General features: G+C 44.1%; 1 long non-coding RNA gene across 1 annotated transcript; it reads right to left on the bottom strand.

Moving 5' to 3' along the window:
• Positions 1 to 3,774: 3,774 nt before the first annotated feature.
• On the bottom strand, positions 3,775 to 25,040 carry LOC109321921. The gene is made up of 3 exons (XR_002104221.1): positions 24,952 to 25,040; positions 21,330 to 21,331; positions 3,775 to 3,786 (listed from the first exon to the last, which is right to left on the bottom strand). It is a non-coding gene; the product is annotated as an uncharacterized LOC109321921 (long non-coding RNA).
• Between the last annotated feature and the right edge of the window lie 1,511 nt (positions 25,041 to 26,551).

Below are 26,551 nucleotides of genomic sequence, written 5' to 3'. Positions count from 1 at the left end.
TTATATAGCAAATTAATGCACATTCCAATAAAGTTATATTTGATTTTGATCCATCATAAACTGAATAGTATAGCAATAGGTCTATAGAATATTGGTAGAGCTTCTAGCTTCTACCTGGAGAAAAACATGTTGTGCTACATGCGATGATACATTCCTGCCCCCTTTTCAAAATCCTAGATCTGACTGCGCCTGCCTGTCTCAGGTGTGACCTGGGTCATTCCAACTCCCTGCCAGAAAATGTTCCTCACCTAACCTAGGAGATAATAAATGATATAAATAGCCAATAGGAGTGTATAAAAAATCACATATGGTTAAATCAATCTAAATTTTGTCTTTGAAAGTGGAACTGGCCTGGAGGATAAAGGGAATGCATGACATGTATCATAATTTCATCAGACTTTTGACAGTGGCTATAGTGTGAGTATTATAAGCAAACTAGGGAAATGTGATCTAGAAAAAATTACTGTAACATAGGCACACAGATGGCTCAAGACTTGTTCGCAAAGATCACTAGGTCAGTGATAAAGTATAGGGCGTTTCAAGTAGGTTCCTGCAGCATTCTGTCGTTGGCTTGGTTCTAACACGATTTTTTCATTAGACACAGTTGATGGAATAGAGTAGGGGCCAAATCGGAACTGGCATTTACATAGCTGTGAAACTGACATTTTGGTGCTCACGCACTGTCTGGATTTTATTTCTAGTTGTAGCAGAATAGGATCGGCCTGTGTACACATCTCCTGGAAGTATGAGCACTGAAGTGGAGGAGGTTGCCCCTTCCTCCAACTCAATAGCCCAGTAGTTAGGGCACTTGTCCAGGGAACAGGAGAGCCATCTAGAGGGGGTTTGATCCTATGTCTCCTTCTCAGCAAAGTTTGTTTTTTTTTTAAATCCACCAAGCTATGAGCTAAGCAGCTCCCTAGACACTCCCCAGCCACGCTCCTGAACCTGGCTTACTGCACCTGGCATTTGATAAAATGGATAAACACCAGTGGGATAGCCTCTGCCCCGTTGAGGGCCAGAAACCAGACCAGCATCCAACTAAGCCACCTTTCCTCTGAGGTTTGGACACACAGAAACTTGGAGCCCTTTTAATAGGGGAATGTTTCACAAAGGTAACAGCTGATACATCCTAATTGTTATGAGTAAATGAGATGAGAGGGTCTTGTCACAGTGGATATTTACAAATCAAATTGGTGTGGTAGTAAAGTTTGAATGTGTTCTGAGCAGTTACACAGTAACTTTTACTAGTTTCTAACATGCACAGCTCACTGATTGCCAGTCCTGAACCTCGCATTGTACTGGAGTCTTGAGTAGGCCCCAGTGAAGTGCTGGGGCTGGGACCAGCAATCAGCTCATTGTCAGTCCCAGCGCCTGTGCCACAACTGGGTCTTGAACTCGTGGAAAAGTATGATGGCAGCTGAACACGTGTTTCTTAATATGATCTGGAGATACTCCTCCTGCAAAAAAGCAGTTTTGCTATGATATGGTAACACTAGCCCAAGTTTTACTGCATGAATGTGTGGGCACTCACATTTTAAGTGCATTTAACACATTCTAAACTGAACATGCAACATAGCTCAGTCTTTCTTTCTCCAGTAAGAGAGCTGGAAAATGCTCTAGTCCGTAGTTAGTCTCTGACCTGGTAGTCAGAGAACTTTGCTGGAAAGCAGGAAGTGCAAGTTCAAACTCCTCTGGGTGAATGGCTACTTAGAACTTGAACTTTCATCTTACTTTCCGTGGGCAAGTGCCACAGCCATTGGGAAAATGACTGAAGGTCCCCCTTCTCACTTGTCCTTGTACTAGCCATGTTTTTTCTGTGGCAAAAGTTTCAGGATGTCCCCAGCATTACATGCATTTCTGGGCCATTCTATTTTGCAGCCACCTATGCAACTAGAGTGCTGCCAGCTGAGCATGCTCATTAGTGAAGTGATTAGCTACATGCACTCGCAGCTCTGCATAAATGCCAAACTTCGCAGTTATGTGGCTGCATAAGTGCCACTTGGGTACATGAAGATGAAATAGGGTTTAACCCTACATTTACAGAGCTGGCATCCAGCTGGGAGTGGTTGTAAGCACTGATGTATCCATCAGAAGAAGAAATCAAATGCACGCATTGAAAACAGGAAGTAAATGGAGAGGCAGCAGCATGGAAGAAAAAACCTGAGATTTATAGTGCCTTGAAACTAAAAGTTAACCCACAGTCTGATGCTGTAAAAAAGAATGCCTAATTCTGGAATGTACTGCTAGTAACAAGAGTGCTGTATGTAAGGCAGAGGAATAATTATTTTGTTCTGCTGGTATTGATGAGACCTGGGTCAAGTTTTCGCCCTTTAAAAAACACGTTGTCAAATTAGAAAGTACAGAGAACAATTATTCTGATAAGAAGCTTAGAAAGCATAACCTATATGGAAACCTTGAAGAAATTATTTAGTTTAGAAAAGAGAAGACTGTAAAACCCTGTTATAAAGAGAATAATAATCAATTGCTTTCATTGTCTGGCAGGGGAAGGACAAGAAGAAACTTGCTTAACTGCAGCAATGAAAATTTGGGTTGGAAATTAGGAAAAAACTGTCCAACACTAAGGCTGGTGAAACATGGCAATGGACTTCATAGGGATGCTCTGAAGGTTTTTAAGATCAGGTTAGATAGACATCTATCTTGGATCATCTCGGTGAACTTCTCCAGCCTTAGTGCAAGAGCTTCCACTAGAAGGGTTCTACTACAGGGATCTCTTGAGATCCCTCTTATGGCCCTATATTTCTATGCTTCTACTTACCACATTTTACCACATTTACTTGCATACAACACATACCCTTTACTCCAAAAAACTGGTGAGAGGGCAGAAGGACAGGCCCTACAAGGAGGGACTGATGGACCCGAACCTGTTCAGCCTTAGCAAGAGAAGGCTGAGGGGGGACCTGGCGCTGCCTACAAACTCATCAGGGGAGATCAACAGCAAATAGGTAGAGCCCTTTTCTCTCCAGCATTACCTGGGGGACGAGAAACAATGGTAATAAGCTGATGGAGAATAGGTTTAGGTTAGAGATCAGAAGGCAGCAGTTTACAGTTAGGGTGGCCAGAATCTGAAACCAACTTCCCAGGGAAGTGGTCCTCGCCCCTACCTTGGGCAAATTCAAGAGGAGGTTGGATGATCACCTGTCTGGGGTCTTGCGAACCCAGCATTCATTCCTGCCTGTGGCAGGGGGTCAGGCTAGATGATCTGTTCAGGTCCCTCCTGACCCTAGCTACTATGAAACTATCTGCTGGAATTTGGAGCGTGTGTCTCAATGAGAAAATGTGGGGAGCAAAGAGCCAGATTCTGTTGGCCTGAAGTGTCTGGCTTTGCTTCTAGAGCTGGGTGGGCCCTCAGCTGACTTAGCAGGTATGGTTGGATTCTTGCTTGCCTTGAGAAGCAGCCCAAGAAGGTTTGGACCCACAGATGAACTGGCAGGTGCAGCTGGCAGAGCTGACCTGCCCTGCCCAGCCCTGCTTTTCAAGTTGGTTCAGCCTTCAGCTGACTCAGCAGACACCACTACCCACCCGACTTGAGAAGCAGGACCCGGCAGTTTGGCTGAGCCAGTATCATCAGCGGTGGGTCCAGTTCTCCTGGTGTTCTATTCCCTAACTCCATTTCCTGATTCAGGCGGGCACTGCATACTGCAGCTAGGGGGGTAAACAAGTTTTTGCCTACTCTCCCACGGCAGCTGCCTGTGTCCCCCCCTAAAAAAATACCATACATACAGATGTTTTCAGGGAAAGTTCTTTTTTCTTCATTCCTTTTCCCCGCTTCATTTCTTCACTCTACGCATCTTATTCAGGGGCACGTGGTATACAAGAAGATATGGTGGCCCATTCAAAATGGAGCAGCTTCAACAAGAGGCATTGAGGTCTTGCCATAGCATGGCAGACTATGCTATGAGACATGAGATATGTTTTGAAATCTTTCCATGCCGAGGGGTAATTTGAAATTAGCTTTTCTGAATTCCAGCTGAGTGCTCTGACTGTGCCTACTGGATAAAAGAGTACTCCTCCTGTGGCTGCATTTTGTGGCACTAGACATGCTCAGGTCATGTTTACTGCATAGGGACATGCCATTAGGATAGATGGAGAAACACCTATTTTGTGAATCCTGCCAGGGTTTTATGTGATTTTAGTACTGTTCAGTACCTGGAACTGCTTCACTATATTCTTCTTGAACATTTGCTGCATTAGAAACAGTAGGGTTGGAGTGATGTACCTGTGATGGTCCAGGAAATATACAAGAAATAAGGATTTTTTTTTTGGTGGTATCTTTTACCGGTTCAGCTGTACAGTTAAGAGAGATGTTAGACACGCTTTTAGACACACACAGCTCTGCTTTAAACCCTTCCTTGCCTGTCTTAGAAAGGAAGATTTGTTCTTGTGAAATGTACCAGACAGAACAGCAGTGGAGACGGAAATCTTCTCTTTATCTGCACTAGACACAGCAGGAGCCACAGTAGCTATGCTGATCCTGAAAGACTCTCTCTGATTAACGAAAGATAGTTTAGTCTTTAGGGTGAGGCAGGCATTATTATCTGTTTCTGAAACTGCCAATTCTGATAGGGGCATCTGTCCACGTGGAAATGGGGTTGAATAGGTCAGTAAGGAGGTGTCATGAAATATTTAATAACTTTGGTCAGTAACTTCCTGGATAGGATTTTAACCTGTTACTTAGAAGTGCAGGTAACATCTATTTCCCATTGCTGATCCACTGAGAAATCTGATCCCACTGCTACAATAGTTTTCATGAATAGAACTATACTAGCTATACAGGCTTCTTTTTAATTTCACAGACTACCAAACTTCTTCACTGATTAGGGAAAAAATGCAAAAACCAGTCTAGGGAGGCAGCAAAAGGGAGCTTTATTCTGTAGTCAGGTCTTTATAACACGCTCTAGATGAGGACAGCTGGTTGTAGCACCTCTCCCCTAGATAGTTGTTGATTAAGAAAACCAGAAATAGACTTAGCAGGAGAGGCCAGAAGTCATAATTTCCCACTCCCAACAGAATAAGACCCTTACCAGGCACAGAGTCAGGTTCTTGCTTGCTTACCATCTGGTCCTAGAAATGTTATTCTCAGATACCCAGCAGGCCAGCTTTAAATAGAAGTGTTGGATTAAGGGTCCTTGGCTTAGCTTGGCCATTAAGGTACTCGGTTAGAAGTGATGATGTGAATTTTAGTTCCCTCAAACTCCAAATGCCCTAGAATCCAGTGATCCCGTGTCCTGCACAAGTCCTGTTCCCACTAGGCTACTGGGGAAAAGGGCTAAGTACAGACAGTCAAAAAGCCCAAGACTAAATTCATTCAGTTTTTGCAGGTTAGTCTAAGTGGCACAGATAGAACAGATAAGCAAGTCAATAGAGACCATTCACTGTTGATTTTGGAAATGCAGCCACATGCCTGCAGTGGCTCAGGTCAGAAGTGGGAGGTGGTGGGGGAAAGGGGGGAGGCGCTAGAGCATGCTTTCCTGCTGAGTTGGAGCAGACAGCTTTGGCCAAGACTAGACCATGCACCCTGTGAGAGGGAATTTGCAAGGGTGGGGGGGAGGTGCAAAGCATCCTGGGATGCTGGAGGACTAAGTTAACTTGAATCTGGAGGGAATCTGGGACAGAAGTTCATTAAACCAATTTAACCTAAATCAGTTATGTCTGATGCTACATCCATCCAGGTCACCATTCCCTCTAAGCTGAGTGGAGTGCACAGCCACACAGGCGTAATCATGCCAGGCATGCCTGTGCGGCTGGGCACGCCACACAGCTTAGAGGGAACACTGATCCAGGTTTATCTTAAACCAGTTTTGGCCCTTTTTAAAAGCAGTTTGTGTGCACTGAACTTTTGCTGTGTTACAGATTTGAACTGGTTTCTGATCACTTGCAATTGTTTATGTGTAATTTCTGTCCACAGCCAAGGTGATCCCACTGTTACCCCTTCTTCCATCTTCCAATGTGCTCATGCTGTGCTCAGCATCCTAGGCCTAAAGAATCAGGGATATAGGTGGTGTTTCATTGTTTCTGAGTAGGGATTCAAGTTGCCATAGGCAGGAGTTATACTACTGGCTAATCTAGGTTGCTTCTGAGAATGTGTGATAACTTAAGTCTAGGCAACTCGGGGTTCTTTTCAGGGCCAAATGGTGATACCCAGGGAGCTGAGGCATGTACATGTTTTCTGACCTCTGGGTGACATTAATTAGGATCACGCTTGGAAGCTCAGGTGGTTAAATCCTGCCTAAATCCTATTTCAGCATCTCCAAAATACTTTATGTTCAGTTCTGGATCTAGCCCTAGCCTCTTTGTAACATGTATCTATTTTGCCAGTCCCCAGTGTGGAAGGATGAGAAACAAATAGGTACACAGCAATCTTGTATTCTTCTCTGCTTCACTACGGTGGCAGAATGAACAGAATTCAAACTAAAATGGAGAGATCTACTTGTGTTTGCCTTGTTTGGGCAGGCTTCAGCAGGTTGTACTGATACAGATCATCTTTCAAATTCTTGTCTTCAGTATGTGAACAAAAACCGAGTGGTGACATTCATTTTTTGACTATGTGAGGTTCTATGAAGAGGCAGCCTCTGGAGCAAAGGGAGCGATATATTCTCTGTCAAGCTGGCTGGAGAAGCTGCCTGCTGGGTAATTGATATGGGACTGAAATTGCTGTAACAAAAGACTGCCTGGAAGCTGCTTGATCAGTTCTTTTGATCTTGGTCTGTTTGTGTGTCAATGAAACAACAACAGCACCAGGGCAGAAGCATCAGGTGCTCCCTTCGTGGTGGGGAGGGGCACTAAAGCAGCTACCACCATGGTGGCAGCTGACTGCCCCATTGCAATCTGCCTGGCAGCAGCTGGCATAGCTGCGTGTTGTAGCAGACCTGCCCTGCTACTTCTCAGTGAAGCAAGGTACATTTGGACTGCATCTCAGCTCTGTCTCTAAATTCTTCTTTACTAGGAAGCCAAGCTACAAGACTCTGGGTATCTCTTGACATTGGGATGATGCTGTTGTTAAAAAGGGAAATTCTGTCAATAACTTTTGACATCAGTGAAACCAGCCTGCTTTTTATGTTGGGAAAGTGCTATAGACTCTATTCGATAGTGCATGTAAAAATATTATGATCACAGATCTGCAGACTCTGCTTTCCACTGACTCTGATGATAGCTAAGCTCACATAAGGCAATATAGTCCAAGGTTGAAGGAGATTATTTATGTGCAAGGTACAACACATATGTTGACAAACTCCTTTGAAGTCAATGAAAAATTGCAAATATAATGTTGAAACATTGGTGTTTAAAAGTTTACAAAAATAATATAATTAATAATAGACAATAGGAGAAGGAAAATTTTAGATGGTACTTTTATGTCTCCATGTAAGCCAAAGACAGCAAGACAGGATTAGCATTACTGTACTAGCTATCTCATTTGAAACTCCATCACCAAATTTGGTAACTATATAAAGTTGCAAAATGTGCAACATGCTCTGGAAATTAATGCACTTTGACCATTTATTTTATTACTTTCAGTGCCAAGGAAAATATTTTCAAAACCAAAAGCATACAGGTTTTATTTTTGTACTTGTAAAAACAAACAAACAACTCCACTGCTGTATCAACAAACACGAAGATGCCAGTGAGTTATGGTCCTAAGTGAGATAATAGCAAAGTTAATGAGAAAAAGATGAGCCTTGCCAATTCCTATATAGTGACAAAAACATTAATTTTATGGACTAGGAGTCTGACTGATAGTTCCAACAATTGCTAGAGATAACTTGGTAATAGAAGTACTTACTGAAGCTTTAAAAAAGCTTGTTCAAATGTATTCACTAAATCTATTTGTTTAGGCAAATAAAATGTACCAATTGTAAGCCTTAACACTATGCTTAAATCCATGGAGGTGCACCAATTGCCCATGTATAGCTCCTTGAATTTTCATAGGAAGGGTTGATCCATGTGTATCAGATTACAGAGGAAAGGCCAGTTTTTGTAAGTGCATGTGTGTAGTTGTATAGATTAACATTGTAGCCCCGTGCTGCAAACATTTACACAAGTGCTAACTTCGTTTGGAATCCCATTGATTTCAATAAGGTTATATGGGATAGTGACATTGTCATTTTTATTAAGTTTACAGGACTGGGGGACAGATCAGCAAGTTGACAAAATTATGGAAATAACCTGGATTCTTTGTTGTAATTTACACACATTTTGAATATTTTGCCTAAGAAATTCATTCATGAGTTGGGGGTTGGGAATTTATTTTCTACTGAAAAAAAATTAATTTTCCATTCAGCCATAACTGGAAGACTTGGTGACCTCTCCCCAGAAATACTGTCTGAGGCCAAAGGCTGTGCACATGGAAAGAGTCCCAAGAATATTTTGTTTATCCATGGATTACATAAAATGGTTTTCTAAGGACAATTTGAGCTTTCTATAATGGAACATTTCTGTGGTCTTCTGTACCGCTTCTGAGTCATGGAAAGATACTAATGCTGGTTGCATTTGTCCAGGGGAAAACTTAGCCCACCACAAAAGGTTTAAAACAAAACAAAGCATCTGGACCAGAGACTGTAGAGTAGCTTATGAGAGAAGAATAGCTTGTTGAGAGAAGTGTTTATGTAAATTAATTGGTTACCTACCATGCAAATAGTCCATAGAAGTCATCATTAGTGTTATTGTTCTTGTTTTCCAAAGTGTGAGTAATGGGTTAGACACCCTGCAGAATATACAGACCCCTGTCCTGTAGGAAAACTCAAGAGAGTTCCCATCGGTTTCAGTAGGGCTCCATGTAGATGCAGGGGTTTGCTCTTGTTGACATCCTTGTAGGATCTGAACCATAAGAAAATTAGTTTCCTTCCATGAAAATGTTAGTCTAATAGCAAATGGGCCACAATTCATGATAACTAGAAACAATGGTGAATGGGCAGATGAAAGTTAGAAAAATAAGATCTTTTTGTACTGAAGCTTTCAGATATAATTTATGCCCTTCAGTTGCAATTTAATGTGTGGAAACAGTATTGAATATGACTGTATAACAGATAAGTATCTACAGAGTGAACTGGTATATACATAATAGCCATGGAGAAATGATGTTATTTTACTTTTCCGCCGTTCAGCAACTGGCATCTTTGTACCAGCTGTGTGAAAGGATCTGTTTTCACAGGTGTCTCATAGGTAGCACAAGAAAGATGAAAATTCTACCCAAGCACTTTTCTCTAAGAGAAACAACATTAAAAGTGGTTTACTTAAAATACTTAGATGCATATATTTAAGACTCTTAATTTTTTCTTTCTGCTTTTTGGCTGTGTTTAGCTCTCTTGGTCTATTTGAAAATCATACTTCCTGCACTCTGAAGCAAGGACAAGGCAGGAAGCGTAAGAATTTTATGCAAATATATCTAGTTCTGTGTTTTCATAAAAATGAGATAAATTTAGACTTAACCTGAATCAGTATAATGTGTCTTATACAAATGAACCTGAGTGTGCCAGTTACCTGCTTCTGAAAGAAACTGCTAGCATATTGCTGATGAACCTGAGGTTTGTTTTATGCATTTTAGGTCATCTCTGCCTTCTTGTGAAATCTGTAGTTGTGGTAGTGTATTGCGAAGGGAATAGTATGACCTAGCAGCAAAGGAACGTAGAGGCAGTGACTATGAAGATCCATTAAAAAATGATGCATACACAGAAAATCATAGCAATTTAAAGGTCTACATGGCAGATGATTTCAATGATAAAACCAAAATGAAAGCCCACAATTCCTGCCACAGCAGAATTCATCATTGTGTTCCACTGCTACTTTGTAATCATTGTAATTGTTGTCATTAAATAGATTTTGAGTTGTTCTTATCTGCCAGACTTTTAAGACTTCTCACCTCAAGGACCTGATCCAATGCCAAATGATGTCAACAGAAAAACTGCCATTGACATCAGTGAGTGTCAAGTTGGGTTGAGACTAATCCCCTACATGCATCGCAGGATTCAGCTCTTCCCAGTAGTTTTATTCATTAATAACTCACATACTTCAGCAGCTGACAAAGTCTTCCAAAGCAAATAGTGGGTGTTGTGGGAATTAATAGAAAGCAATAACCAAATGTTCGGTGGCAAATTCTTATTATAGCATCCTATAGACACTATTATTGGTGATCCTGAACCTTTTTAGACTCCAGGCACCCCTCAGAAAATGCCAGCTCTTAGCTTTTGCTCATTTTTTGACTTAAGTGGAGCAATTTTTCTTTTACAAAGAACTTAGAAATGCCACAATAGGTTAGAATATTTTTGACCCCATGGATTCCTATTTAAAATCTCTACACTTATCTTGTGAATCATGTGTAAGCATTGAGAATCACTGCTCTATATAATAAGGATATTTTGTTTTTTGTTTAGTGTCTGGGAAGTAGAGAGTGACAAAATGTCAGGCTGTGGCCTTGGCCTCCCTGCCACAGCTACTCATCCCGGTCTGTCACATCTTCAGTAGTGTGCTGGTCTGACTCAGGTGGCCAGGACCCTCCTTATGGGCCCAGCCACACACCCATCCCTACCACCTGAGTGGTCAGCCAGGGTCAGCTGACCCTTTACCTGTTCTAGTATAAACCCCTGACAGGGAAGAAGATGCGTCCGGACAAGAAGGCTCAAACTTAGACTGCTGCACCCTTGGTCTGTGCTGCTACTGGCTCTCCAAATATCTGACCTGGCTTGCCCATGGACCCTGTGTTTGGCTTGATCCTTAGGCTCACTGTCTCAGCTCTGGTTTGATCTCTTCAATACCTGACCTGTCTAGCCTCCTGACCCATATTTTGCCCAACCCTCTGGCTCAGACTCTTTTTCTCAGTCAGATCTCCTGGCTTCCTTACTAGGGCTGTGCGAAATTTCACCGGCAGTTTTGTTTTGACACTGTTTCAACTCATTTTGAACTTCAAACAGTGAAATCAAAATGAAACAGAGAGCTTCAAAACAGCCCCGAAATGAAATGAGGCAAGTTGAAACATTTCAAAATTTTCGAAACGTTTTGAGCCTTGAAACTCAAGCTGGGCTTGCCTTCGGGGAAACACAAACTCAAGTAAGGAGAGGGAAGGGGAAGGGAGGGGGCAGGAGTACTCTCATTATTGACTGTGCAGCTGCCCAGTGACTGTCATCCTTCCCTGAGGTTTCTTCCAATCCCAGTGCTCTGGGAGAGGAATGGAAAAAATGTATAAAAGGCAGTGTTGTTTGAACTGCCCTGCTTTCTGCCTTGGTGTCAGCTGAGTGAGGGTGTACCTTAACACACACACACTGTCGCTCACCCATGTCATGAGTTTTGCCTGTCAGCAGCCAGAAGTGCAGGGCCCCAGAAGCCGATACACCTATCTCCTTTACAGCTGGCAGGCTTCATGGCCTCAGCAGGGGCTACCATCCCTGCAGCTTTCACCCTGCTGTGCTTTAACACACAGAGTGTCACCCATTTCATGAGTTTTGCTTGTCTGCAGCTTGCGGTGCAGTTTCCCCAAACCCCTGCACTTATCTCTTTGAAACCTGGTAGGCTTCATCGCATGAGCAAGGGCTTAACACATACATGTGACATGAGTTTTTTGCTTTCAAGACTTTAAGGTGCAGTTTCCCTGAAACCCCTGCACTTATCTCCTTGAAATTTGGCAGGCATCATGCCCTCAGAAGGGGCTACCGTTCCTGCAAGTTTCAACCAAATCAGGCCAGACACAACAATGTTATAGGCTGTTTTGAGCTTCTGCATTATAGCCTATAGGTGAAATGTTGAAACAGCATTGAAACAGTGAAACTGTTTCAATTAAATGAAATGGAACAGCAGTTTCAAATTGAAATAAAATTTGAAACAAAACACTGTTCCATTAAAATGCCAAAATGCAAGTCAAAACAGAACGGTGCCATTCTTCACAGCCCTGTTCTTACTCTGACTCCGCATCGTCCTCTTGAATCTTGGCTCCTTCTCTCAACCCTGGACTCCCAGATCCCCAGACCTGGCTACCCACAACCCGGCATGACACAAAGGAGATGACAGAAAGGGTATACCATCTGTCTATCAAACTGCAAAGGAAATTCAGGCAAAAATGTTAGTGATCAAAATTAACTTCTTGTAGTTCTTCACAACAGGAGACACTTCAGGGCTCCCTGTTTGCTTTCTCTCTTATTATACATAAACTGAAATAGTTTCCTGTAATTTATTTCTACTATTATACATCTTTCTTCCATCCCACAACCCTGTGCCATTGGTCCTGTGTGGAGCAGTGGAATGGAACTGATGACACAGAAAGTCCCTTCCAATTCAAATGATTCTTTGTAATCTCTTTTTTTAAGCAAAGGTCGGCTTTTCTCCCTCTCATGTAATCTTTCTGGTAATCCTTGTTCTGTAGGGCATGATTGTCTCTTAAATGAAGAGATGCTTATGCTATCAAAAAAGTCTGTTTTAATACATATAGAATGACTAATGTTTCCTTCAACTTCTAGTGGTTCTTTATAGCATCTTAAATGAAAGGCTGAAACCAACTGAAAACCAAAACCAAATGGATCATAGGATTATTATAGTTCTCACAGAATATAGTTAGGAATTAAAATTATAGGGTGAAATGCTTTGCTGTTGTTTCAGTTGTTTTGTGTCAAGCTTTGAGTATAAGTTGTTTTAGTTGCATTCAATCTTTATCAAATTATTCTGGACAAGCTTCACAAGCTTGCCTTATTGGAAAACCTCATAGGCTTGCCTCTCTTAAATACTGTGGCAAAAGTTTGCTGGGATCCATTTAATAGCTCCCTTGTATTGTACTGTATCTGTTTTAGAGCATTTCACATGTAAAATAAAGCTAAATTACACAGGAGTACAGTGAAAGTTATAGGTGTGAGGGAGTGGGGCCTAGGAGCGGCGGTGAACTCCCTAGCGCCCCCTACTGTCACTCAAGGCTGTACTCAGCACCCTCGGTTTCTCGCCCGCCACGACTTTGATCTTAAATGGTTAAATGGGAGGCTGCCTTTATTCCCTTAGTGAGCGGTATGTGTGTTCTTGCTCCTACTTCAAATGGGGTGCCTCTGTGCGCCCCTCCCTTAAGGGGTATGCGTGCCTCCAAACCTCCCCTTTAGCACGCCCCAAGCCTCACAGCTGTTCCGTGGGACGTTGTGTGGTCCCTCACCCCTCTGGTGCTCTCTCTCTCTCTCGGGCACCCTGGGCTCATCGCCTTCCTGGGCGCCCCTGGACTGGGCTCCTACCCACCGGCCAGCTACTGGCGCCCCCGGGCCTGTCTCGCCGTTGTCCAGCTTCTACCGGCGCCCCTTGGGCCTGGCTTGAAGCCGCCGTCCTGTTCTGGGCCTTGCCCCCTCTGGGGCTGATACCGTCTCCTTGCGCTCCCTCTCCGCCCCGCTCTGGGGCCTTGCCCTCCCTGGGGCCGATACCGTCTCCTCGCGCTCCCTCTCCGCCCCGCTCTGGGGCCTTGCCCTCCCTGGGGCCGCTATCGCACTCCCTCTCCGCCCTGCTCTGGGGCCTTGCCCTCCCTGGGGCCGCTATCACACTCCCTCTCCGCCCCGCTCTGGGGCCTTGCCCTCCCTGGGGCTGCTACCGCGCTCTGCACACTAGGGGCACAGGCGACTGCCGCCGTGCCTGTCCCCTTGACTCTTCTCTGGGTCGGTTGCCCCACTGGGCAAAACACCGCCTTTATGGGCTGAGGTCTGCAACCCTGCACACCGCACCTCCCCGGCACAATACTGTGTCTGTCTGGCACAGACAATAGTGCCCCGCTGGCACTGTGCCCCTACTGGGCACCTGGAACCCCCAAGCTGTTAGGGAGACCCGCTGAGGCCTCCTCACTCCCCTACAGCCTCACCCGGTCCTCCGGTGTAAACTGTAACCAAAACTCAAGCCACCTGGCTACAACATAAACAACAGAGCCTCCTGCTCATAACACCAAGCCCTCACCAGGGCTCTCAACCTACTTCCCTTTAGGGTGTTCTCATTCCTGGCATATTGCAGCCGGCCCACGTGGTAAAGCTGCAACCACCAACCCAGGCTATGCTATGCTATGCTACGCTGCTCTGCTCTGCTGCTCTGCTCTGCTCCTGCTCCTGCTCCTGCTCCTGCAGCAATCAGAAGGGAACTGCTCCTGGGCTCAGGCCCGAGTTGTTATAAAGGGCCTGGCCCTTCTCCCTTCCGGTCACCTGACCGGCTGGTTGCCCTAGCAACCCACAGCTGCTGCCCTGCTGATTGGCAGCTCTGTCAAACTGCACCTGAGCTACCCTGGTGACTGACAGCTCACCTTCTGTCCTCCCTCAGGCACGGAGCACCCCAGTGCCTCCGTGACAATAGGGAGAAGATATGGCATCTTATTTTAACAGCTTTTTTTCTTCCCCTTGCATTTTGTATGAATTCTGCCTTTGAAAGATATTGCTTTCACAGCTCTGGAAACTGCAGTATTCATATGGGGACCTCCTTTTTCTGTGGGAGGTAATGGTAATTTACTAACTATCTTTAATGGGAGCAGGTATACTTTGTGTCGGACTTGATCTGCTATGATGTTGGCATTTCTGGTTATGTTCTCTTAGAAGTCAACACAAAAAGTGAGTGCTGTAGCTTTTTCAGAGTTGGACACTGCAACTGTAGAAAAAATATATCAGCAGTAACAGTTATCTACTGGAGTGAGTCTGAAGAAGCCAGCTCTTAGGAAAACTTTGGGTGCATCTACACATTATATAATGTGCATTAAAATGTCACTGAAAACAATGGGCACATTTCAGAGGCAGGGGAGGGGGTACTTAATTAGAGCAGCTCTGAGAGCACTCTAATAAAGCACCGCTGTGTCTAATAAAGCATCATCGTGTCTCCTGTATCAGTGTCCCCACATTTGAAAATTGCAGTGGGGGTGCTTGAACTATAGTTTGTTCAGTGAGTTTTGTTCAACCACCCCCCACCATTTTTATGCTTGGGGATGCTGATACACAAGATGCAGGAAGCTCCTAGAGTGCGGCAATTGCCATGCTCCAGCAGACTCAATTGACTGACTCGGCTCTGATGAGGTGGAATTCCTTGTGTATAGGTGGCCTGTGCTCTTTAGTTGGTGTGCATTAGGACAGGTTAATGTGCATTTTCCTACTATGTCACAATTGAGAGCACCTATACACATGCTGGATGTCTCCTTTGACATGCTAATTAGCTAATTAGCATATGTCAGGGAAGGCCTTATTATTTGGATCTTCTGGAGCATGTTAGTTAACATGCTCCAGCAGCCTCCATGTCACATCTGTTCAGCATCCCCATGCTTCAAAATAGCTGTGGTGATGCTTGAACTAAATCTTGTCGAACAAACTTGAGTCAGCTACAGTGCACTGGAATTCCAGTGTGTCGATGCAGCCTCTACACTCGTGTATAGGCACCCAGAGCTCTTTAGTTAATGAGTATTAAGACAGCACCAGGGGTCACTCTCAGTCAAGCCTCAGAGCCTGGGGGTCTGTGGCACCTGCTGCCAGCCTCTGGGTCCCACAGCAGTGGCTTTGGGGCAGCTGCAGCAGCCTGCCTGGACCCTGGCACTGGTCCTTGGCCCAGCCCCACTGCTTGCCTGTCCTGCACTGTGCCCCTGCACTGTGCACTGCAGGCACCTGCCCAGGCCTGGCAGGAATAACCTATCACATCCAGCCTCTGAGGGCTGTCAAAGGAGCCATGCTGGCATCATTCCTGATGCTTCACACCACCTCCTGGTAGCAGAACTGGTACCAGGAGGAGACTGCAGACTTCATGACACTGTGGAGTAAGGCTGAGGTCCTGAGCCAATTTACCCAATGAGGATACTCCAATGCCCACATTTATGAGGGCCTGGCAGGCCTCATGCAAGAGCATGGGCACAACCGATTGGTATGCCAGTGCCACATAGGTCAACGCCTTATGGACACAGTGGGTCAGCATCACAACCACCAAACAGGGCAACCTGCAGGACCATGCCCTTTTTTCAGCAGCTGGACAACATCCTTGCTCCCTGGAATCCTGGCCAGAGCCACACTATGTATTCCAGCACAGGCAGCCTGCCAGAGCCTCCACCATGGCTTTACACCAGTGACAAGCCATCAGAAGGGGAGGGACCCTCAGGAACCAGAAGCCCATCGCACTATGGTCCTTGCACCTGGCATCATGTAGCAGTTCTAGAAGCCTGGGCTAGCATCTGCCCCACCAGGTCTGGGTGTGCAGCCCCATCCAGGAGGCCATCCTGGGGATGGTACTGCCTGCCCTCACCAGCTCCAGAGCCTGAAGGGGGAACACTGGCCGGCCACTCAGGTGCCATGCCCCTTTGCTCCAGGATACTGCCGGAAGCCATATGACATTTGCCACCAGAGAGTACAGCCAAAAGTGCACTCCACCAACACCTTTGAAATGTGCCTGGTGGGGGTCGAGCTAGCTGGTGTATGGTCATATGAGCAAGGGGAGGAGTGGGTAGGTGGGACCCGCAATGAGGAGAGGCAGAACTGTCACCTTGCCCTGCTGAAGGTCTGGCACCTGTGGCATGAACTGCCCATTCTCCACCAGGGCTGGCAGGGCAAAGTTCCAGAAGTTCATGTTGGTGAAGGTGCTGCAGTGGTTGATGATGGCCTGCAGCACAATGGAGTGAAAGCCCCACCAGCTGGAGTAGGGGCAGTTGCCACGGGGTGGGCAGGCGATGGGGATGTGGGTCCTGTCCAGGGCTACAATGCACTGGATGAAGCCCTGGTTGCTGCAGGGGCCACTGCAGGGCTGGAGGAGGCTGGGAACAGGCCAGTGTCAGGAGGAGCAAATCTGCTCCCAAATGGCCACACTTGTAGATGCCTGCCCAGGGCGGGTTTACTGCATGGTAAATTACTGTGGAGTTAAGCCCATAAAGCACTAATTGCATGTGTAGACACGCCCAGGAAGATATAGATCTGTTAAATTAGTCTGACCATAACACTTTGACAATTCAGATGGACCCATCATCACTGTCAAGAAACACAGGCTAAAATTACAATAAATTTAATAATTTGCTGGACCATTTGTATTTTGGCTAACTAGCCTAATCTTATCTTTATGACTGAGTACTGAAAGCTGTATTTATAACAAGGATGTTGTGTATATGCTGATAAATTCTAACCCATATGTATAACAAAACATACTTGTTGTTAATTGCATATTTAAAACATGTGATTACACAGTGCTGTCCTCAAGTTAACCAACCACACGTAAGTCATGATCTCATCAGATCTTGTAAAGCAGAGCAGGATCAGCCTGGCTCATATTTGGATAGGTGATCTGATCTCCAAGGATAATCAAGTGCTGAAGTAAGTGGTGTCAATGAATCAGAAGACAGCACTATTCCCCTTGAGTCAACATTGAATCAATGCCCAGCCTGTTTCAAGAAGGCACAGCATTGCTGAGAAAAATCAACTGGACTCCTGACTACTTGGAATCATTAAAGACCTCATGGAACATTTTAGAAAGGGGAGAGGTACAAATCTAGGCATCCTGGCCAGATTACATTTTGCCTACTGAAAACAAGCCAAAAAACAAACAGGAAACCATTTGGGTCTGATATTGTACTTCTTGCACACTCCAAGCTAACCCTGAATTCTCTGGTGTTAAGCTGCTAAAGTCAATTGAGCTACACCAGTCTACAGCAGTGAAGGATTTGACCCTAGAGTTCAGTAAAATTGTTGGTGTGCCAGTAATACAGGATTTGTTTAGTTTCTTTCTGGGTCAACTGTCAGCTGTGAATTGGATAATCTATGAAGAGCAGACTTTTTTTGTTTTCAATGTTCTCAGCTACAAGTGAGGGGGAGTTATTTGAACTCCAGAACACAGAAGGGGAGATTAAAAGATAAGTTCCTCATGGTTATGTCATGTCCACTAGCAGATGTTTTAGGCTATCATTATGAATGAGATTTAGCACAAGACTTTTATTAAAATGGAAAAACAGATTGCTAATGATGTGTACATTCCAAGAAAAGAGCACTATGAGATTTTTATTATATTTTAAAAGAAACTACTCTTAAATATACATATGACATTTTATGCTGGCAAGCATAATACTTGCATTACTAATGAATACAAAATAATTTTAGCGGTGTATATTGTGGTTGTGCTAGTCTAAGGACGTAGGCAGACCAGGTTCTCTGGGTAAATCTGAAATATTTTATTAGACCAACTAAATAGTTAGAATTTTTTTTCTTAGCAAGCTTTTGGGTTTGAAAACCCTTTGTCAGGCTGAGGAAGCATCTGCAGTCGGTGTGTGCTCTTCCTGGATGGAATGAATAGTAAAGAAGCCAGAGGCTGGTCTGCATGCAAGAAAGCCAGTCAGTGCCAATAATGTCAGTAGTACTTTCTATAATATTATACTTCTTGCAACACAAAAAACAATTCGATTTGGTGCACGATAATGTAATACAATAAAATCTCTGATGTAGAATTTTTATAACACTTATGATATTAAATATTTAAGAGGGAAAGCAAAATGAACAAGAGTGTGTATGTACAGTTGAAACCCTTGATGATACCTTGGGTAAGACAAAGACAGGTGCAGTAGTTGATCTTCAAATTCACAGTTCTCCAGGTTGTTGGGAAGTTAGGATGTACCATTATTTGGGTTCATTGTGGGCACGTCTACACATGCCTCTACCGTGCCATTGTTACTACTAAATGATGTCACAGTAACAGCCCGTACTGTACCATGCTGGCGCTGCACAGTTATTTTTAGCTTCTACATCACTGTAGCAATGCACTGTAGTGAGGGAGTGCATTGCTACAGCGATGTAGCTGCAGCATCATGGTTTGTGCCTGCCAATGATGGATGTTAAACAGTAGCGCATTGCTATGGTGGTGTAGCATCGTGCGTAGACGTTTCCAGTGCATGCTAGCATGTATGCAAATAATGGTGGGCCATGCCTTACCTATTTTCTCACAAAGAAAGAGAACTTTTGTACTCCCAGGCTACATCTACATAAGACACTAATGCACAGTGTTTACTGCACATTTAGTACTTGTATAAACAAGTATTAACTAAATGCACAGTAACGCAAGCTACTGTGCAGTAGTGCCAGCAAACGGTTTTTTTGTGATGCTAGTGTGCAGTAGCTTAATACTACTGCACAGTAGCATTGCATCACAGTTTTTGCCATGTGACACTACTGTGTAGTTGTAAAGGCTACTGCATAGTCAGCATCTTGTGTAGACGTGCCCCCACAGGAGTACAAATTTTTGAATGACTAGAATTCACTCTATTTTCAGTGTTTTAAAGCCTTCACAGTCAATTTTGGTATAACTCCATTCACAGATAGTATTCCTGGTAACAGACTCATCTTCTCAATGTGTCAGATGGCTTTCAGTTTTATAACCAAATGATGGTAGTTCCTTAGCTTTACTTTCATGGTGCCCTGACATCTAGACAGAAGGTAACATCAATAAGTTGGCTGTCTTTCTTATCTATAGCCATGATATCTGGTCAGTTGTACAACATGAACTAGTGTGTTATGGTCATATCCCAAGAAATTTTGGATGCAGCATCTTCGAACTGTGGTGACGGCCTATATTTGTATTAAAGGGTGATGGCATTGATCAACTCTTTATTATAAACCAATTACTGATGCACCACCCTGGCTATTGTTTTTGTACTTTTTGGTATACAGTAACTAGCATGGATTTGTCCTCTGTTCATTATATGCTGGATCATTCACTGGTGAAGCCACGTAGTCTGCACACATCAGGTCCATCTTCTTTTGGATAAAATTATTGTAGTTAGCACAAAAACAGTCCTCTGTTTCACCAAAGAACTTGCGCGTCTCAGCTAAGTAGTGAAGTGATGATGACCAGCTTAGTCAGTGTAGGTCATAGAGGTGAACCCACCTACAGTAAATTCTGCTGCCATTAATCTATCCATTTTGGAGTTGATCTCTTTTATTTCCCTTTTGGCACTTCTTTTCCCAATGTGATCAGCCCTAAAAATCTTCCCAATGTGATCAGCAATGACCAATCTTTGTTAAAAAAGTATTTTCTTAAGCCTTCCACTTGACCACTCAAGACTAATCAGGCTTTTTCTCCTCATCTTACTAGGAATATTCAATATCTCAGTAGACCCATGTGAAGTCTTTCAAGGGATTTGCTCATTTTCTTGTCCAAGGTTTACAGTCTTATCTTGTGACATATACATGTTCCAAATGCATAAGGTCAGGATGACAAACTCATACTGGGCCCATGGCCAGATCAAGACCATGGGGTTTCTCCTGGGCTGGATCTTCAGGGCCAGCAACTTCAGTGGGCCTGGCAGTGGCTGAAGTGGGTCCAGTGGGGGTCCAGGAATGATGGTATGAGAATGGCAGGGCCAGGGAGAGTTGAGGCCTAGGGCTACAGTCTCTGGCAGTGGTGGGACCAAAGAGACAGAAGAGATCTAGGGAGCCAGGACCAACTGGCAGAAGGCCAGGCAATTGTAAGGCAAGCAGGGCTTTGTCAGCATCACCTCACTCACACTCCTAGTGCTGATGGCCATGCTCAGTGGCACCCAGGGCCCCAAATTCTGCAGCAGGTCCTGCCTTTCCCTGGTCATACTCTCAAGTACCCTTCTGGTACTTGACACCCCTGTGTCACGCAACATGAGAATAGACCAGCCATAATTTTGTTTCTGGAATTTAATTCAGTACTCATGACTGGGGACCTACTTAATTCATGGTCAGACAAAAGAATTGTCACAGCTTGGTTGCAGCACAAAGAGCAGATTTCACGGGTATTTTCTTGCGGCCCCAACACTTGCTACTGGTTCGGAATCCACCCGAGGGTAGGAGAGATGAAGAGGCAGCCACCATCTTAGCTACTGGCTGCCCTTTGTGCAGCCCTGCCCCTCACCGCTCATTGGCAGAGAGGCCCTGAGGGAGGAGGGATGAGGGGGTGGCTTTCATCTTGGCTGCTGGCTGCCCTTTGTGTCACCCAACCAGCTGGTGCAGTTCACCTCCTGGGCAGGCTGTGAGGCAGTGAGGACAATTGGATCCAACTGGGCAGCCAGGATTTTCTTTTTATTTAATTTTTAAAGTCAATTTCACAAAGAATTGCAGATTTTGTGCAATTACAAAATCTGTGAAATTGCAATTTAAGCAGGCCCCTACTCACTCATCTGTGAAACTGCAAATTAAGTAAGTCCCTACTCATCACCCATTCCTACATATTGAAGAAGTATTTCATTATTGTTTTTGTTGTCTTTATTATTACTCTAGTGCTTGGCATCACTGGTCATGGATCAGGATCTCATTGTGTTAGGGGATGTATGAACATGGAAAAAAGACCTAGCAATCTAAGTACAGGAGAAATGACAATGAATGGATACAGACAGATGGGGGAGCACAAGGTGATGATGGAACAACATCTGTAACATAATAGGCAGAGTCATAGCTCCCCAGACCTAACCATTGTCAAATTTTCTGTAGGCATCATGGCGAAGGTCTAAGGAGGGATTTGAAAAAGCATAATAAGGTAGCTTTGTAACTATTTTCAGGGAGCTTGTCCCAGACATGAAGAAATGGAAGGCAGAAAGCAAGATATTTGACTAAAAATCTAAAACTTATGAGATATGGAGAATCATGTGTGGACAGCAAGCTGGGCCAACCTCTCACTGCTAAATAATTTCATGTCAAATAAAAAAAAAATTACTATTAATATTCTCCTGGCTGTGCCATGTGTGGATGTGGACACTGGATGTAAGAGCAAGAAGCCCCCTTTCCTGCTCCCTTTGATCCTCTTGCTGGGTCAAGGTGGTGTAGAGTGGGGAACTTAATACAGAAGGAACAAAAGTTGAAACTGGGAATCAGGATGGATAGACTGAGACAAGGATGTGGGTGGGGAGAAGGGAATGCTGGGCTGAAAGATGATGCTGGGGGGTGGGGGGGAATTCAGACTGAGAGGTGACTAGAACCGTCTGGGCAAAGAGGCTTAGACTGAAAGACTAAAGGTGACTAAGGGAGGAATCAGGGGAGACTAGGACCCAGTGGGTGGGAAATTGTTATTGGATGAGGAACTGAGTAATGTTTGGACTGGAAATTAGTGAGAAGGCTGAAGAAAATGGGAGGAGGGCTAAGTTCTGTAAAGTAAATGGGTGATGATAGAACTGGGCCCAGATGGGTAATGAGTGCAACAAAGAGATAGTAACCAGGATTTTGTCTCTGATTTCTAAGAGAGAAGGGTAAACAATCTATACCAGATCTCATTTTTCTTATGCATTTATTTTGAATATATTTTCCCCTGTACAATTTAAAAAACAACAAACCCTTCCCATGACCTTATTGATCCCTGAATATTATTAGCAAAATAATTTTATTATTATTTTTAGTAGTAGTAGTATTAGTACTCATATTTATATCCCACTTTACTCAGAAGGGCTCAGGGCAACTTACAATAAAAGACAAAAACCCCACAGATAAGAAGGGTGGCCAAAATTTGGTGATACCTGGACGGTACTCCAAGAGGTACCCCCTCTCCAATTGAAGGGATCAAAGCAGGTGTACAAGCACTGTGGGAGATGTAGGGACTCTCCTCCCCCTACAAAGCAGAGCCAGACCACCAATGGGGACTTAACCATATGCCTTTGAATGAGAGAACAGTACTGGGAACATAACAGGTATAAACCAGGGGGTATAGGGGGCAGGATTCAACAAAGGTTAGACACGTACAATCATAGACACATTCATCCAGTTGACAAAAGACAGGGTTAACAAAATGTAAAACACAAACAGCAGAACAAACAATACTGGTGGACAAAATTATAAAAGGGACAAAATACATAACGTCAAATAACAAGAACTATAGGGCGTAGGTACCTGGAAGGTAGGGGGAAAACACAATGACCCCTTTCCACTGCAACAAGATTTTCTCCCTGTCACTTCACTCACCCTAAGTGAGACTTGAACTCAGATCTCCCACATGATGGGCAGAAACTGCACCACACAGTCACCAGTTCTGGTATTGTGCCAAGCTGCTAGGGCTCTTGACCTTTGAGGAGCCCTGGCCTCATCTCATTGTCTGTCCTTTTGCTGGAGGAGCTGCAAGCAGGGCTGGGATCCTCTTAGTCACTGCTCAGATTCTTGCTGGAGCTGGGGAGCCTCTCCTGCTGGCCACAGCCTCTCGTAGGGAATTCTGGAGCCCAGCAGGAAGCCTCTCCTGCCATCCGCATGCCGCGCTGTTGAGGGTCCAACTGCTGCCCTCCTGGATCTTCTGGGGCAGCTGCTCCTGCCCCACTGGCCCAGCTCTTTGCAACTCCTTCCTCATGGTCCCTCACTGGTCCCTCCTGAGTCAGCTGTGCTGCCCCTTTTATCCTTCTGCATGTGACCCAAGTGGCCAATCAGGGGACATGGAGGGAGTCTCTGGGCCCTGATTGGTGAGGAAAGGGAATCCCAAGTCCTCCAATCATCTTTTACCCTTTCAAAACCCCTGGACTAAATCACTACCAGCTAGCCTATCACATTGGAATGGGCTTCCAAAGGAGGTGGTGCTCTCCTCTGCCTTGGGGGTCTTTAAAAGAAGGCTGGATAGGTATCTGGCTGGGGTTATCTGACCCCACCATGCTTTCCTGCCTAGACTTGATGATCTGTTAAGGTCCCTTCCAACCCTAGCATCTATGAATCTATGAATTTATAAGAAAAACAAGATTAGATTCCCTGAATGACACTGCAAAACCTGACACCCCCCAACCTCTGCTTCTTTGCCTATCACCCATAAGAGCAAACCCTCTGGCCAATCATAACCAGTGCTTTCCAGCCCTCATCCATATCTAGACATAAAAAACCTGTTGCCACTCACCCATCCCATGCCTACCTGCTTCCATTCCCTTGCCTCCCACCTAGGGAAGATTCTTCCCCTTTGCCCCATGTCCATCCTGTGCTGTCTAGATGAGGAATTCAAGGAGGGAAATCAGTGGAAAGGAAATTCCAGTGGTGTGAGTGGTTAGAGGGTTGAGTGGGGAATGACAGATCATACTGCGACTTGGGAGGGGGCACCATAACTAGATGAGGAAGTAGACTAAAGATAAGGTGCCCGAAGTTTGGAGGAAAACATAAGAGAGGCTAGATAAGGAGACTGGGAAGGGAATAAGAAGTGAATGGGACTTTGGGAAATGGCCCAAGGCATTTATTGCACATTAATAATATGTTGCTCACAACATCAGTAGCCAGGTGGTTCATGCACATTCATTTACTTATCTATGCACTATTTGGTTAAAAAAGGGCTGTTAGCACTGTGACTATGGGGAACAGACAGGAGTGAGACAGGGAGATGAATAGATTGGAGGGGAGGGAGGCAGAGGGATCAGGTTTAGGGGAAATGGATAGATAAGTCTTTGTCCACTATCTCTGTGCTGAAATCTTCCAGCGAAGTGTGTCCTTTCCCTCTAGGGCTGATTTACACATTAGAAGGCAACCTTCTATTAATATGAGTTATTTGGTTAGCACAAATGATAAAAGTCTGGCATCAAATCCTTACCCAGTTGGAAATTATTATGGCTCATATGGGTGTTAAACAGTGCCACGCCATGGACTTTGATTTTTTTGTTGTTTTCAGTTTGATTTATTGAATACGCAGGAAAAAAAACGAATGCTGGAAAGGTCCAACCCCTTGCAATTATGCATTATTAGGAAACCTGTAATTCCATGATCATATATCTTGTTTGTAAGATTCAGAGGGAGAGAAAGACAGTGATTACTTTATGAAAAGCTTTCCATTGTTACTACATGTAAAGAAGTTACAGAACAGTGTAGACAAAATGGAGAAAAACATAGGAAAGCAAAAAGAATGATAAGAGGTTTAGGAAATGTGACCTATAAGGCAAGGTTGAAGGAACTTGGTTTGTTTAGTCTAGAAAAGAAAAGTCTAAGGCAGGGCATGATAATAGCATTGAAAAGGTTGTTTTAAAAGAATGGTGATAACTTGTTCTAAATGTCTATTATGGATAGGAAGAAAAAGGTTTAGGTTAGGTATTAGGAAAAAAATCTAAATGACCTGAAGAAGGTCACTTTGTGCTTGAAAGATTGTCTAACTTCTCTCCCAGCTATTCAGTTATTCCAATAAAAGATATCAGCCAACAAACAAACAACCCAGCCCCTCCCGTCCTTGCTTATTGCATATTTCCTGAACCATCACAGCCACAACAGTGTTCTAACTGCCCGTATACATGTAGAAAAAAACACTAAAGTACCGAGGGGGTGCATCTACACAAGACACTACGCGCAGTGGTTACAGTGCATTTACTTAGTACTTGTAAAAGCAAGTGGTAAATAAATGCACAGTAACTGGAGTTACTGCACAGTAGCACTGGCAAATGCCTTTTAAGTGACATCACTGTGCAGTAACCTAATACTACTGCACAGTAATGTATCTGCATGGTTTTGCCAGGTGATGCTACTGCGCAATAGTACCAGGCTACTGCACAGTCAGTGTCTCATGCAGACATGCCCAGGGAGGTTGTTTTTCTACATTGGAGAGTTATTAAGAACAGGTTATGGAAACATCTGTCAGTACTAGCATATGCAAACTTATTGTATCTCAGTGCAGGAGTGGGGGCTAGGTATTCTCTTGAGGCATCTTCTGGTCTTTCATTTCTATGATCCAATGCTGTTTTATCTTCATGTGTGGCCCTTGGCTGTATTTATCTACTCGACTTATATGCTGTCCTCTGCAAAGAAGGCTCAGGGAGGCTTACAGCAAAAACAAGGTAAGTCCTAAAAGGAGCAAATATTAAAATCATAAATGTGATAAAATAATTCCAGTACCCCAAAACTTGACACTGACTGCTAAAAACCTGTCCAGATAAAAAAGGTCTTACAATATTTCAGAAAGACATGCATGCAGGCTTGGGCTGTGATGGGCCACAAGGGGATGGACATCAAAGTGGAGAAGCAACTTCTGAGAACAACTTCCTGCATGTGTTCGTCAGACAAACTAGGTGCACAGATGTTTGCTCTTGGCTGACATTAGGAATCATAACAAAACATAAAACAGTCCTTTAGATACATAGGGACCAAGCCATTTACTGCACACCAACCTTCATTAAAGGCAGAATTGTTAATTACCTTGTAGACTTTTCCATGTTGCTCACTACTTCAGTATCTGGATGGTTCACACACATTAAATTTTCTATGCACTATTCTGCCCCAAAGTGGGTATTTGCATTATCCCCACTTCATAGCTGTTGAACTGAGGCAGATTTTCAAAAGGAAAGATAAAAAGTTTTCACAAATCAGTAGCAGGCCAGAAATAACTTTAAGGCTGCTTACAGATGTGAAACCACCCCTCCTCCCCAGCTCCCCCCTCAAAACAAACACACAAAAGTATGCACACTGCTTTGTTTTCAGCTTGGCTCATCCCTGTCCTGAGTGCAGCACATGCCCAGAATAGGCAACACATCCATTTAACCCAGCTTGCCCAACTTCCGTATAGACTGTGCGCTTCAGCCAGCCTTTTTCGTGCTTTTATCTAATAGCTGATTGAATTAGCTATTAGATAAAACCCCCTAAAAGCCCCACTGAAGCACATTATGTCTCTGACTATTGGGCAAGCCAGGTCAAACTGATGTGCTTCCTCTTTTGGAAAACTGCTATTT

The sequence above is a fragment of the Crocodylus porosus genome, unplaced genomic scaffold, assembly GCF_001723895.1.
Source record: "Crocodylus porosus isolate Cpor-Errol unplaced genomic scaffold, CroPor_comp1, whole genome shotgun sequence".
NCBI lineage: Eukaryota > Metazoa > Chordata > Crocodylia > Crocodylidae > Crocodylus > Crocodylus porosus.
The sequence above is the reverse complement of the archived record's forward strand: the minus strand, read 5'-3'. Positions and strand labels throughout refer to the sequence as shown.